Consider the following 14,690-nt stretch of genomic DNA (forward strand, 5'->3'; position numbering starts at 1 on the left):
GAGTTATCTCATTTCCGAAGGTAAAAGCTGGTATGATTTTGGTGCAGCAGGAAAAAATAAATGGCTATATCCCCAAACATAAATAAAAAAGTTCCTTACTATAAGTACACATCACACCTCTTAGCATGCAACAAAGTGGACACTCACGGCATAGACTTCTCTTTCTGCTCTCTGGATAAAGTGTAAAGTGTGCGTGTTAGTCCCCATAGGGAAATAGTTCCTCTTCATTTAACCCGTTCACCCAGTGAAGCAGTGGGCAGCCACCAATGCAGCGCCCGGGGAGCAGTGTGTAGGGATGGTACCTTGCTCAGGGGTACCTCAGGGTAGCCGTTCAGTGGAGTCGAACCCCCGACCTTCCGATCATGGGGCCACCACTCTACCTACTGAGCTATCCCTGCCCGGATTAGGGTTCCTGTGTTGGCTTACATAATGTCAGATTTCACTGGCACAACTGTGTGTTTGCCAGTGTTTGGACGGGTCCTTGCATGCTCACTTTCTCTGCCTCATACTTCTGTCCATATGTAAGCCAAAACAATGTGCCACTATATTTTATGCCTTGTGAACAGTGTGTTTGTGTTTGTGTGTGCTTCATTTCTGAAATGGGGCATGCCTTGGTAGCAGGAGTATCTATTACGAAATCATTTTGTGGTTGTAAAGGTACAAAGTCAAGTTTACATTTGTAAAAAACAGTCATTCAAAACTTCATGAACACTGAGGCTAGTTTATTATCACGAGCGTAACAAAGGGCACTACTGCCAGACACTTTTCTCACAATATTCATTCTCTCATCATCACTGCTGTGCTTGCTGTCTGCCGTCTTGGGTTTTGTGGTTTTTGTCATCTTTTTTTCCACCCAGACATGTAGAGCTCATAAACTCGCAGAGAATGAGACAGGTAGAAAGCATTCTGACTTTAAAAAGAGCAAGAGGTTTGCACAGACAAAGACAGAGAGCGTTGCTATTTGCACTGCAGTGTTGTGTGGTCATGTGTGAGTGTGTGGTGGGTGTTCTGTAGTTTTATTTTGTCATTGTCAGGGGAATCTGATGAGTATTTTTAGAAGCTCTTGCTTGTCCTGCTTCCAATTTGCAGATGAATTACATTCCACTCAAACTTCATGGAGGCTCATTTAAATCATGTAAAGAGTGAGAAAAGAAGGGCAGACAGAGACGGCTTACGACGTATATGAGAGATAAAGTAAGAGAGAGATGAGGATTGATGACTCACCCAGAAGGAGACAGGCAGACACCTTTGGTGGCCACGACTCTTCTCATACTGAGGCATACCTGCACTGCAGCACAGCCTCCTCACACTCACTAATGCAGAAGTGTGTGGGCTGGCAGGAAGAGATTTATGGTATGGCTGCTTTTGTAATACAATTCCTCAATATACACATATATACACTGGCTGGCAATATGAGGCCCCAGTGGACCAGAATGATGACTTGGCTTTAAAGTAGGCCAAGGGCCGGATTGAAGGACACGCAGACCCGCATACACACAGGCCCACTCTGAGTCATATTCGCTCTCATCTCTGCTCTCTGTGGACTTTTCAAAAATAGCAGATTAATCCAGTGAAATGAGCAGTTCTGAGAATTCGTCAGTTGCCTATCCCTGCTTCCCTCCACCCCATCATCCCCATCATCCCTCTGTTTCCCCGCTTGCTTTTTTTTATCCTGCTGCAAAGCTGGCGGCGTCTTTGGTCATGTTTGACCTTTAGATTTCCGCTGGAAAGAGGAACGATGATTGGTTTATGACATAATAAAAAGAGATGCGGACCTTGGATGCCAATTTTTAATTGACTGAGAACTTTCCAAAGTCCACTATACTGGCACGTTTGACTGAATCTTGGCTCATTTGCATAATTTGCTGAGTGGGAGCTTGCCCTGTGAGATTGTGTCGCTAACTTTGTAATCTTGCAGGAAAGAATAGCACCGTTGTTGTACATGCAAAGACAAGAAGTGTGTTTTTGGCTTCCTGTGGTTTTTTCATAGATCAGAAAATGTCTCCTTTCCCAGGCATTTGAAAAAATACTCTCCCTATGTACGATGCATGAATTTTGAAAACAATAAATAAATGAAGAGCTGTTTTAAAGCATTTCCTTATTCTAGTTTCAAGATTGCACAAGAGTTTCCTCTAGCCAGCATGTTTGGTGTCTTTTAACATCCTTAGCACAATAAATATTTATTCTAAATTTATTTCTCTTTTCTCTTCAAGGAGCATGTATGAGTGACGAGCAAAAGAGGAAGTGGGATCTCTGAAGCTCCGCCCCCTCTACTGGTGGAGCACCCTGCACATCTGACCAGAGACCCCTTAACTCACTTTGAAAGGTACGAATTAAGGAATGGCTACACAAAGTGATGCAACAAAGAACAGTTAACACAACCGTTTTTGTAGATAGGGTTGTTCATATTGAAACCTAAAGGGCTGAGATTTTTTTTTATTGTACTGTGTATTGAACTGGATATATTAAACAAATTTACCGGTTCATGCATATGCAACTTTTTCTTTTTTTTTCTTTTACTGACCTCAGCCCTTTCTTTGTTTTAATAAGCCAGTCTATCTTCTGGCTGAAAAATCCAATTTCTTTAACAAGAGAAGTTCAGTGGATAAAATTCAGTCTAAATATAACCTTTTAACATCGCACCCCATATGATCCTGATGTATACTACAAACTAGATTTATTCACCTACGGGCAAAATCAAAATGTGTGCTTAAACTATTTTTGAGAAATTACATGTTACATTGTCAAACATAAACCTCAGCACCCCATTAACAGCAAAGTGCCTCTTTTGATTTTGTGTGCTGACCCTTTTGATTGCAAATTAGGCACATTTGCATTCACTTTGACTCAATTCTGGTGCTCATGTTGCATTTCTGCTGCCTTTGTCAAAGAGGTTAGCAAAGTGAAAGGCTTTCCATTGGAGAGGTGGGTCTGCCTTGTTGTTGCCTGAGTGAAGCGGGAGCGGTGCATGCAATTCTTTGTAAGCTTCATGGTGGGGTCCCCATTTATTAGCCTCATTCAGCTGTGCAATCATGTAGAAAGCCCAAGTTACAGCAGCTATATTTAACGAAGAATATACATATCTACACAGATAGATACTTTATTGATCTCACAAGGGAAGCTACATTGTTACCATAGCAGGATAGAAAAAAAAGGTATAGTTTGAAATAAATAAACAAAATAGTTAAAGTGCCACAGGCTCATTGTGAGGGCAAAGTCTTTATATATACAACAGTGATTAAAAAAACCAAAAAAATAAAAATGAGGTCAAGTTAAAGAAGAGTAAAAAGAAAGAATGAGAAATGAAGATATAACAAGAATAATGGCTAGAGTATTATTACAACTGTAAAATGCATGTAGGAGAGCACTGCTTCATCCGATCTCATATCACTTATTTCTCTCATTTTTTACTATCAGTAACTCATTAATGCGTCATAGAAACAGCTTGTAACAGTTATGTAACTGTCTCGTATTGTCTTCATATTTCAGACTTTGCTATGATCTATTGTTTATGCTCTGTGTGTTGAACCCTTGAACAAATCTATGCCATTGTCACACATTATTATACTAGCACACTATTTGTATACACAAGTTTAAGTATTCTAATTAAAGTGTTGTTAAACAATTGTTGAAAAACAAAAATTAAGGGTCATAGGTACATAAGTAAGGATTGAAATCACCGATTAGTTTGTAAATTGCTCCTGTTATCAATTTTGTGCCTATAAATGTGTCAAAACTAAAAGAAAGTCCCCAAAATAGTGACGCGTGTCTTTGCAGCACGTTGCTCTCTTTATGACTATTTACTGTCTGGTGGCTATGTGTGAAAAAGGGTAACGTGCTAAATACAGAGATGAGTAAAATCTGAAAATCCAAAGGCAAAATGTGTCATATTGTGTCAGTGTGGGAAGTTAATGTTAGCAGAAGTTTCATTTGCAACACTAGATTAGTGTTATTGGCTTCTGTGGTTCCCTGTTCCCCCCTGTTGCTGACATCCAGTAATGCCCTTCTCTAAAATTTACAAAGCTTTATTATATCTGATTTGTTACCATATTTGAAAAATCCAAACTACCTTTGGCACATAACTCTGTTGGGATGTTTCTTTGATCTTATCAGCTGCTGTAACAGCAACTATAAATCAACTTTTATCAAGCTTTTTCTGTTCCAGGAAATTCAGTTAATGTGAAGATTGCATTAGAGTTTTCTTAAGGAATTTTAAACGACACTTAAAGCGCTGCTGTGTTTGGTTCTAAAATGAGAATGAGAAAGTCAGAACACTGATCATCAATAATGCTAAAAATCGTAACAATGGCATAACGATGAAAAGAGGGTTGCAAAAGAACCATCAATGCAACATAATGCAAGGAATGCAATGCAACAATACAAAGTATTTTTCCTGATTCCTTGTTGTTGTTGTTTACTCTTGTATGTCTGTGTGCTTTATAATACAGATTAGAAATTGTGTAACACAACAGATACTTTAATGCAGTGAGGAATCAGAGCCTAGTTAACCTTTGATTTTTTGTTATTGTGTGTTACCTGGGGGGCAGCTAAACATATGTCTGCACATTGGTTTTTACACTGTGTATGTATGAAAATTGACCAGTAGCTCCACAAAAGTCCAAAGAATATGACAAATATATCACATATTATGTGCTGGGGAAATAGACATGCTGACATTGTACAGTCTATTAAGAAGTCATGCTTAATAGACAGCAATGCAGTTCTCTTCCAAGTAGCTTCAGATATAAACTTTAAAGACATTTTCTTTCCTTTTTTTTTGCCTAAGGTACTGTAAGACGTTTTACAGATGAAAGCAGCCACAAAATTGCGAGGTTGCACTGTAACATAGTCTTAGAAATATTAAAATTTTTCATATTTTTATATGAAAAAAAAAATCAAAGCATATTGTTAAAGTGGTTAGTAGGCAGAGAAATCCAGCTGTGCTGTCAGAGACTCGTTAATCCCTCCTGCTTGGCATGAGTTATAGTAGGAATAGCAGCAGCTGTAATAGTAGAAAAGAGCCGCAAACATACAGGGGAGACCAGACACACAAACCCACTGGGCCTAATGGTTCAGACTTTAAGTATTACAGGGTGATTAGGGAGTTTCTGTGTGAGTACGTGTTAACACCATTTAACACACAGCCTGCGATGATGTTTTAATTGTGTAAACTGTTGTATTATTTGTGCCAGCCAGTGTGATCAAAGCCTCCACTGTGTGTACCTTTGCATTTTTGCGAGGCAAGTGCAAAAAAGTTAATAGTTGTTAAAAGATCATTTACAGCATACTAACATCAAATGGACCACCAGGATGATGCAGTCATTTATGTGTTCTTAGGTGTGTTGTGATCAATTTATTTTAATACGTGTACAAAAAAAGCTCCACTCTCTTTCCAACCATCAGGGGAACACCCCTCGTGACAGTAATGCATATTGATTTTGGCCAAAAAGGCCCCAGTGATTGGAGATTGAAGTATTTAATTCCACTTTGCTTGTGAGCCAAGTTTTGCATTGGTAATCAATTTTAGCTGGGACTTTTACGCTGCCATGGGCAGTTCTCTCTGTACTCCTCTTTGTATTTTAAACTGATTTTTAGAACGTTTAACAATGTTTTATGTAAGTAGTAGGGATGAATCCTCTGCGATAATATGGGGAATACATTTTTATGGGATATAAAAGGCATCTATGTTCCTTAGTGAACACAACAACTTGACAAGAACAGGCATGTCTGACATAGAGAGCTGGATGGCAAACTCTGATTTTGTAAAAAGGAAGCTATTTCAACAAACTCCAAAAAAAAAAAAATTCTTTGCAAAATATACAAGAAAACTGTTCCTGATAAACGTGGAAACTAACTTGTTATATCACTTGGGGCAAAAAGACACCACCATGTAAAACCAGGGTATGAACGTACAGGAGGAGGAGATACTATCAGGTGGTGATGTGCAGGTTGTGTTATACTTTCACTTAGAATTACAGGGAAAACTCCACCACCAGTATTTGACTTATGCTGTGTCACTACTATTACGCTCTAATGCTGCTTCTGCTTTCACCTTGTGGCGAAAGATTCACACTTTGAATAAGGTAGTTTGTCTTCAATGACAGTAGCTCATTGGAAAAGAAGGATGGAAAACGTTTTATCAGCATTTTATTTGTCCAATATTGTCAGAATGATCATTATTGTAAAATTACTTTAAATATTGTAATATGATTTTTGAGGCTGTATCACAAACCCCAATAGATAGTTTAGATAGATGCTGCAGGTCCCTCAACTAACAGAATCAGCTGTTTTTCACTGTTATCCACCTATGCGAAGATTCACAAACCAAATTTGGCTCTGATATTAATTGTTATATTTTAAGAAGAACTGTTCTGCGGTGCCTCTTCCTCGATTCATAGGCCAGCTTTCTTGTGTCACTGGTTCTCTGTGGCTAGACTGTGTCCGCTTAGTCTGTATTTCATCAGGAACTGTTTATGTTTTGCATTTCAGACAGTTTATGCTACTCTACCAATTTATATTCATGCTTTAGGGACAATTACAAATTGCATTTGATTTACCTATTGTTCTAGATACACATTTTTTTTATCACTTTAATAATTTAGTTTACTTTGATTTGTTTTTGGAGGAGATACAAACCCAGCCTCAGGGGGTCACAAGCTAATGCACTCCTAGTGCTGGTCCCAAGCCCAGATAAATGGGAGGGTTGCTCCAGGAAATCTTTGCCAAGTCTAACATGCAGATCCATCCACTGTGACAAACCCATGGGAAATAAGGGAGCATCCAAAAATACTTTCTTTGGTTATTGGAAGGCCATGTTGGTCTGAGGTTGAACAGTGTTGAGGTTTATTTCAGTAATGGTACGTTCTGACTAATACACTTCTGGGGGCTCCCCAAGGTTTAACGACTCACAGGTGTGGTCCCCTGAGAACTACATTTCTAAAGAGTGTTTTCTGCTTGCATTCCCAATGCCAGTAGGAATCCCAACATGATTAAATAGCCAGTTGGGAGTTGGCAGTTGGCATGGCTACAGCTAGGCTACAACCACAATAACAAGCCAGGGAGTACCATGATTGGAGGTGTGTCTTTGTTGTGTTTCATGGTTTAAAGTTAACAGTTGAGTTGGAAATGAGACATGCAACTGAAACCAATATAACTCAGCATTAAAAATGACTTATTTCTTTGTGTGCTAAGTTTACAGGTAGCTGTTAACTGTAGACAGAGGCTTCCTCCCTGTACTACTTACAAAAGCCAGTTAATAGATCATTTGTGCCTGCAGCTTATGTTGATCCGTGACCAAGGATTGTGTCCAAAAAATTATGCCAGATTTAATTTGCTTTGATTTTCATGTTGATGCCCCATGTAGTTTGGAGGAAGTGCTAAAGGTCTTTATGTCTTTAGAATTGTAAAAAAGGTTCCTTTGGTCCTTGTTCATTGTGACTTCAGGTGTTCTTTTTTCAGTGTTGCTAATCAGTGGGTATTACCTGGGATGTTTATTATGGACCTGCAGTTTTTTGCATGCAGAACTCTGATGGGTAGCTGACATCTAGTGATCTCTTAACAGCTGATGGTCCGTCCAAGACAGGTTTGACTTAACTTGGGAGATAGCTGAAGTTTCTGATTTTCTCCTAAATGCCAAAAATGCTTTTTGTTTCAGTGCATTCACTGCCAGATGATAGTTTACCAAAGCAGTGTTTTTAAACGCCAGGTACTGACTGCATTGGGTATTCCCTAATTTGAATTTCTATTTGTTTTCCTGGGATTTGGGCTTTTTTTCTAAGCTCATGATTTTAAATTCATTGTAGTTGACTGTCAATACTGCTGCCGGAGGCTGAAGTGCTGTTTTTGTCCCTGCTTTTTTTTTCTTCTTTCAATTTTTTCCCCTTCATTAGCCTCTTCCAATTTTTTTCCTGCTTTTATTACTGATATGAGCCCTGTTTGCTCAGGATCGGTATTACCAGCATAACTTGTCCGATTTAGAAATTACCCTCGCACATCTGTGTGGGAGGGACACCTAGCACAGGAAAAGCAAGGTCTGTGTTTAGTAGGGCTGCACGATTTTGCATAAAATGAGAATCACGATTTTTTGGCTTAGAATTGAGATCACGATTCTCTCACGATTTTCTTTTCCAGTATAAATATTTATTGCACTTATTAACTGCACATCAACTTCGCAACAGTTGAGACTGAACATAAAAACAATAAATAAACATAAAAACAACAAATGTCTCACGTTTTGTTGTTGCTGCAACATGTTGTACTGCTTGAAATTCCGTCTCCACCGTTGCTCGACACTGCGTGTATAGAGCAGGTAGTGCAACAATAGAAAAATAGTTGCGGGACAGCACTGTGTAGCGTTTGTCTAGGGTGTTGATCATTTTCCTAAATCCCTCGTTTTGCACAGTGTTGATGGGAGCCATATCTTTGGTCAGGTGATAAGTGATAGCCTCCGTAATTTCTTTGTGCCTGCGGGAGTTTGACGGGTATAGGGAAGCGCTGTATAAGGTTCCCGTTATTGATGTTTGGGTGGTTGACCGGGACGGATTTTCTCCTGTCACTTTCTCCTCATCCCTGACGTGCTCTCCGTTGGTTTTCCCCTGCTAATTCACACGGCACAGCCTCTGTATCACGTGGTATAAGGCTCCGCCCTTGTCATTTGTTGAGAAGGAAGAGTGAGCGCTTGTTTTCATGCAGAGTACGTCCCGGATCAAAATGCGGTACAATCGTCGTCGTCTTTTTTTTTTTTTTTTTTTTTTTTTTTTTAATCGTTGTCATTTGGAAATGAGATCGCACATAAGTATGAATCGAGATTGCGATTTTCTAACGATTAATCGTGCAGCCCTAGTGTTTAGCTTGAAATAACTAACATTATGATGCCCAAAGGGGAATTCACACGCTACCCAGCAGTATGTGAAATGGTTCAAGTCAGCCCCACCTTTACCTGCAGGAACATTAACATGAACCTGTTCATGCATCAATAACTAAAATCTAGTTGTCATCCAAAAACAAAGTAAACATCAGAGTGAAATGGGTTATTCTTCACAGCAATTGCTTTTATTTCTGGTGCTTTAAAACATTAATAATACTTAAACTTGTGAATCTTATTTTATATTTTGAATGCAGGCCTTTGACATTAAGCTTGAATAATGATATGAGTCCTCAGGCTTATATGTGGGCTATTTTTTGACAAATATTGATTGAAATCTGTCTGGCCCCTCGGTGAAGACTGAACTATTTATAGGTTGTCACATAAAACTGTTGAAAGATACTATCATATATATCAGCCATTCCATCCTACTTGAGAGGTTTCATCTTGACCTTTATGTGAATGACTTTCCATGCTGTGTTTAAAGAAGCAGAAAAGAAGTCTTGATAAAATACCAAACACACGCAAAAAAGATTTTCTTTAACATTAGAAATTATGGATTAGGATTATTGACAACCTCTGCATTCCTCATGTACTGATGGTCATTCGAATAAGACTTTACGTCGACTTAATTGTTTTCAAACGTCTACCTGCTGTGCTTATTCAGAGAATGTTTTAATTTAAACCCTCTAGCAAAATGGAATCGAAAGCCTTTCTAAAAATCAATAAAGCATGCAAAGATTTTACCATTGTTTTGTGGCGTACGTGCTGATTAATTAGAGTGTGTAGAGTGTAAATGTGGCCAGTAATACCGTGATTTGGTAAAAAGCCAATATGGGTTTGCTCAGGGGAATGTTTTCAATAAATAAGGCCAGGAACCAGGCATTGATAATACTGGGGGATTGACTCTGCTTACACAAGTGGCTTAGTAGTACGTGCGGTCTGATATTTCTCAGCTCTGTAGTGGGGATAAAAAAAGCCCCAGGCTCCACATCTCAGGAAAACAACCAGACTATAGAACTGTCGGGAGAATGAAACTAAACAACTGAAGCAGGGCCTGTTTCAGCTCAGCGCTGCTGTGTTTAAGCACGTCTATTGGCTTGATTTAGTTGTTGTTGTTGTGAGTGTTGTGAAATTGGAAATGTTGTGTCTGAGATGACGACAGTTAATCTTGACATCAGCTGATGTTGGGCACTCCTTTTCTGTACTCAGGTTAATCTTAATTATTAGATGGTCTGTGGAAATCATGAAATGTTCTCTAAGTGGCACCTTTTTCTTTTAGTGAGGTGACTTTCATGCTGAAATGCCGCGACGCTCACAACCATCACTGCAAAGAGAATAGCACCATTTTGATTTTGGTGTATTGATTTCTTTTAGATCGTTACTAATATCAGTATTTAGGCCAAAGCAAGGCCATTATCAATAATGCTGTTCAACCATATGTTATATATCATCTGTGACATCAACAAGGCATTTTCACCCAGAGAACTGCTGCTCACTCAATCTTTTCTCTTTTTCAGACCATTATTTGTAAACCCCACATGGTTTAGTGGGAAAATCCCAATAGATTACTGTTAAAGCAGGTATACCTAATGAAATGGCCGGTGAGTGTATATAAATAATAATAATTATTATTATTTTAAGCCCCAAAGATCACACATGAGTAAAAAAAATAAATAAATAACAAAACAATGAACAATAATGTCCACCAAGTTAAAATCATTAAGGATTCACGTGACATGTGGAAGGCAATCAGAGTGAGTAAGCCAGTTTGCGGAGCTGCTTTAAAAAACGGATTGAATAAAATAATAAAAGAGTTTTTCTAAATAAACACCTAACACTGATCATTGAGACCCATTCAAATTTAAAATATATTAGTCTGAATGAAAAAAAAATTAAAAACTGAGAAAAAATGTAGAACATAAATCGGTAATCAATCCCAGAGCCTCGCTCATAACCTATTAATAACGCAGTCCTGTCCACCTGCAGAGCAGCTGCCTGACTCCTGACATGCTACATTAATAGAAAGTTGAACCTGTTTTAGTGCCTTAGAGTTTGTAGCTCTTAGTTCAGAAACTAGTTTAGCTAACTTTGCATGTATTTTCCGCTGGAGCAGAGAGCATCTACGCAGCAAACAGGATTGAGTTGACCTCCTCTGCCCTTTTCTGACACTGTTTCCATCCCCCTTATCTATTTCCACTGATGCAGCTAAGAGCATGTCGTGATTCGACGGGGAAAATGATATCTTGACTCATGGGGGATTTTTAAGTGATGATTGAATTCTTCGAGCTCTACAGGCTCGCACTAATATTAACTAAAACACTGTCACCAATGAATCTTGTGGTTAATTAATTATAGATTGCAGCCTAAACAAATTCTTTGTGTGTGTGTGTGTGTGTGTGTGTGTGTGTGTGTGTGTGTGTGTGTGTGTGTGTGTGTGTGTGTGTGTGTGTGTGTGTGTGTGTGTGTGTGTGTGTGTTCTGGGTTGTTCATTAAAGTGTCTTGGATTTTGCATTAGTCTGAATCATACAATGTAGCCTGTAACTCATGGTGAAGAGAGCAACATGCCAAAGAGGTACAGTGCTCGGTATGTTTTTTAAGTCCACTGTCAGATGGGCAGAGCGTGTATTTTCTCTCCCTTTTTTTTTTGTTAACTGATGGCAGGTCTCTTTCACTCTCTCTCAGTCGTGTCCCAGTCCTTGGGTTTTTTATTTCCTCGACGGGATCAGTCTATATTCTGCAGTCAAGGTTATGATCTGGATATTAAGCGAACCCAGCTGATTTGCCTCAGGCGACTGTGTACTCCTTAGAGAAGCATGAAGACGGGGCTTCAGGCCACCGTGTTCTGTTTCTATTTCCCTCCCCTAATGTTAGCCTGAGCCTTGTTCTGCTCCAATTGAGATGCATTACGACTGTTCAGAAAATCAGCGCTCCCATCAGCGTTGTCTTGGAAACTGTTGAGCTTATCAAGCCTATATGACCCAAGGACAACTCGTACACCTGAATAGCACCGTCTCTGGTTTTCCTCTTAAGGAAGCTTCAAAAAGGCAGCATGCTTTAGACACTTTTAGAAACAAAATACACCTGGTTGTATATTATGATTTTTAAAAAACAAAACAAAACAAAACTGCTATACAGAGGGTTCACATTTGTCGTTTAACATATTTAGCAGGACAAACTTTGTGTTTATTAGTAACACTCATCATCTCTTTCATTTGCCCTCAGTCACGTACAGTATTATCTCCCTGCCTTCCTCTGAATATTCTTTTATACATATAAACATGAAATCCCTAGAAGGGAGGATCCTCGCTCGCAGTCATAAATTCTAAAGCGAGTGAAGTGCTGGATCCTCTTGCTGAGTTTTTCCAAATGGTTGTGAGAAATAGTGGTTGTGCAATCTCTAAAGGGGGATTAAGCCTGTGGAGAAAAGGAGAGGAGGGGAAGATGAAGAGAGACACAGAGAAGGATGTGAAGGAGGAAATTGTGTTTTTGTAGGGAAGTAGTGATGGCAACCGCTATTGAAAGGAGAAAACATCACTAAGAGAGAAACGGGAGGGAGTGGGGGTGGGGCGGCTGGGAACAAGAGTGCATGATGACCAGGATGGAGGTTTAAAAGAAAGATGGAGGAAGTGCAGTATGCTAATGGCTTAATAAGAACAATGGAGAGTTGTGGGTCTGTTTAACGTCATATGAAACCAGGCTGTTTAAAAGAGACTTCAAAGAGACTAGCACCCAACATAAACTAAACTGACAGACACTCACACAGAGAGGCAGAGCCCAGAGCACCAGGGAGACCGGAGGTGTCCTCTGCCATGCCTGATTAGAAATACAGTGAGTGGAGAGGCATGGCTGAGAGACAGCAGTAAGCAGGAGTGTGTGCGTGCGCATGCTTTTATTTAATGTATCTGTTGCTTGAAGCACTGCTCTCTACATTCGCTGTGATCAAATGGCATCTCCGGAAAGAAGCTGACATCCATCCGACAGCATTTTTGACATGATGCTGTGAACAGGAATATGTAAGTTTTTCTGTGATGGAAAGCTCCGATGTTGGTGTCCTTATTCATATAAGAGCTCTGCTATGTATGTGTTGCACCAGAAACGGTGAAGAGAGAAGTATATCCAAGATTCTGCTACATTGTGTGGTTTTGTGTTGTTGTTTCATAAAGGTCAAGCAAGGCCGACGCAGTCTAGCAGCTGTCAGTGAAACAGAAAGGACGGAGATTGCAGAGCGAGTACTGAAATTCAGCCTTCCTGCTAGTCCTGGAATTTGAACAAGTTTGAGAGGACGGAAAAAAGTGAGATAAACAGTCTGGTAAATTCCTTCAGGATATCCGGGGGAATCTGAATTTTCCAAATCGTTATTTTCCAGGAATCTACTAGGAACAATTTTATAACTGGCATGTTTTGTTTTATGATGGTTTTCAGTCCAAATTGTGACAAAAGACCAAGCTGGGTTTGAGTTTAAAGTGCATTACAGATGTGGTCGGGTCCTGCACTGTGGCTTACAGGAAAAAACAACAGAAGATAACATCAACGGTAAAGCAAATGTGAGAGCTATAAAGAGATACAATAACACATCCTATAGCATGGTGATTTTGTAAGTGCGCTCAGCTTTTTCACCAATATCGCTGCACAAACCTCTAGCACCTCTGCTGTGAACCATAACTAATGTTAGTAATGTGAACATACTGCACAGTTCAACACTCAGTACGGTAGCAGCTTTACAGAACGCAGCAACCCCTGTAGCTCTCCTTCAGTCACGCATGAGTGCAGACTGCCAGATGCCACAATGATCACCTATTAAACATTAGTTTCTTGTATAACTGTATATAAAGATGTTAGGGACAATAGCAAGACTGTATATAAAAGATAGACCTGGAGATGATTTTGAAGTCTTGGGTTTGGCATTTTGCCCATTGTGTCTTTGGCGTTTTGGAGCCAGTTAAAAGAGAATGTAATGAATGATTATGTTATTATGGTAACTAATGCTAGAAAGGTTTTTTGCATCCACACTCACATATGTGTGCTAATTAGTTTTAACATCTTACTATAATACAAAAAATCTGTGCAAACAAATTTGCCACACAGATGCATTGTAGGCCCCTTGACGAGCTTTATCCATATCAGACATCATGGTGTCATTATGTGTCCTAGCAACCACTAGGCTAAAGTGGCCCATTTTTAGCATGCAGACCTTATCTAAGCGACCATCTAAAGTATATCAGTCTGCAGAGAGCATGAACAGGTCAAACTGTACAGTAGTGTGAGTAAAACAAAACTAAAAGATTCTCACACTCTAAATGGTTCTATTTCCCGCTGTCAGAGAAGTGCGGTAAATTTGCTTTAACACCACAAACATGATCTAGAAGTCCAGTTCTGTTACTTGATTAGCTGCAGTCGATTAGCCCGTCAGTAGCCACCAGTAACTAAAGGCAGCCACTGCATTAATTATGACTTAATTAGACCCTAATGGAACATAATTTGTTGGTTATGTAAAGATTCGCTTCCTGTACACATGCTGCCTTTTCAAAGAAAAGTAACGGAGACCAAACATTTTCTTTGTACCAGATTGTAAAGATGTTTATTTCTGGTATAGCTCTGGAGGTTTTAACATCCAAAGAGCTTCACTTCCTGGTTTAAGTATTTGTTTTTTCATCCCAGGTCAGGAAGTTTCCATTTGATGACAATTAAACAGTTTTTATTTGTTATATTACCGGTAATATTTTTCTATCATTCATACAGAAATACGACATTTACATTTTTATTCACATTCACATTTTTTCTGCTGTTTAGTGGCAATATTTAAAACACAGTTATTTTTCTACGT

The 14,690-nt window shown here is 39.2% G+C and overlaps 1 protein-coding gene across 5 annotated transcripts in view; it reads left to right on the forward strand.

Moving 5' to 3' along the window:
* The window catches only part of galnt1 (UDP-N-acetyl-alpha-D-galactosamine:polypeptide N-acetylgalactosaminyltransferase 1), a 56,705-nt gene that overhangs the window by 16,139 nt on the left and 25,876 nt on the right, over positions 1–14,690 (forward strand). For all 5 annotated transcript variants that reach the window (XM_026183851.2, XM_026183850.2, XM_026183849.2 and 2 more), the window contains one exon: positions 2,214–2,326. The gene's annotated coding sequence lies outside the window, so the exon portion shown is untranslated. The remainder of the gene's footprint in view (positions 1–2,213; positions 2,327–14,690) is intronic.

Source organism: Astatotilapia calliptera, chromosome 11 (genome assembly GCF_964374335.1).
Source record: "Astatotilapia calliptera chromosome 11, fAstCal68.1, whole genome shotgun sequence".
Classification (NCBI taxonomy): domain Eukaryota; kingdom Metazoa; phylum Chordata; class Actinopteri; order Cichliformes; family Cichlidae; genus Astatotilapia; species Astatotilapia calliptera.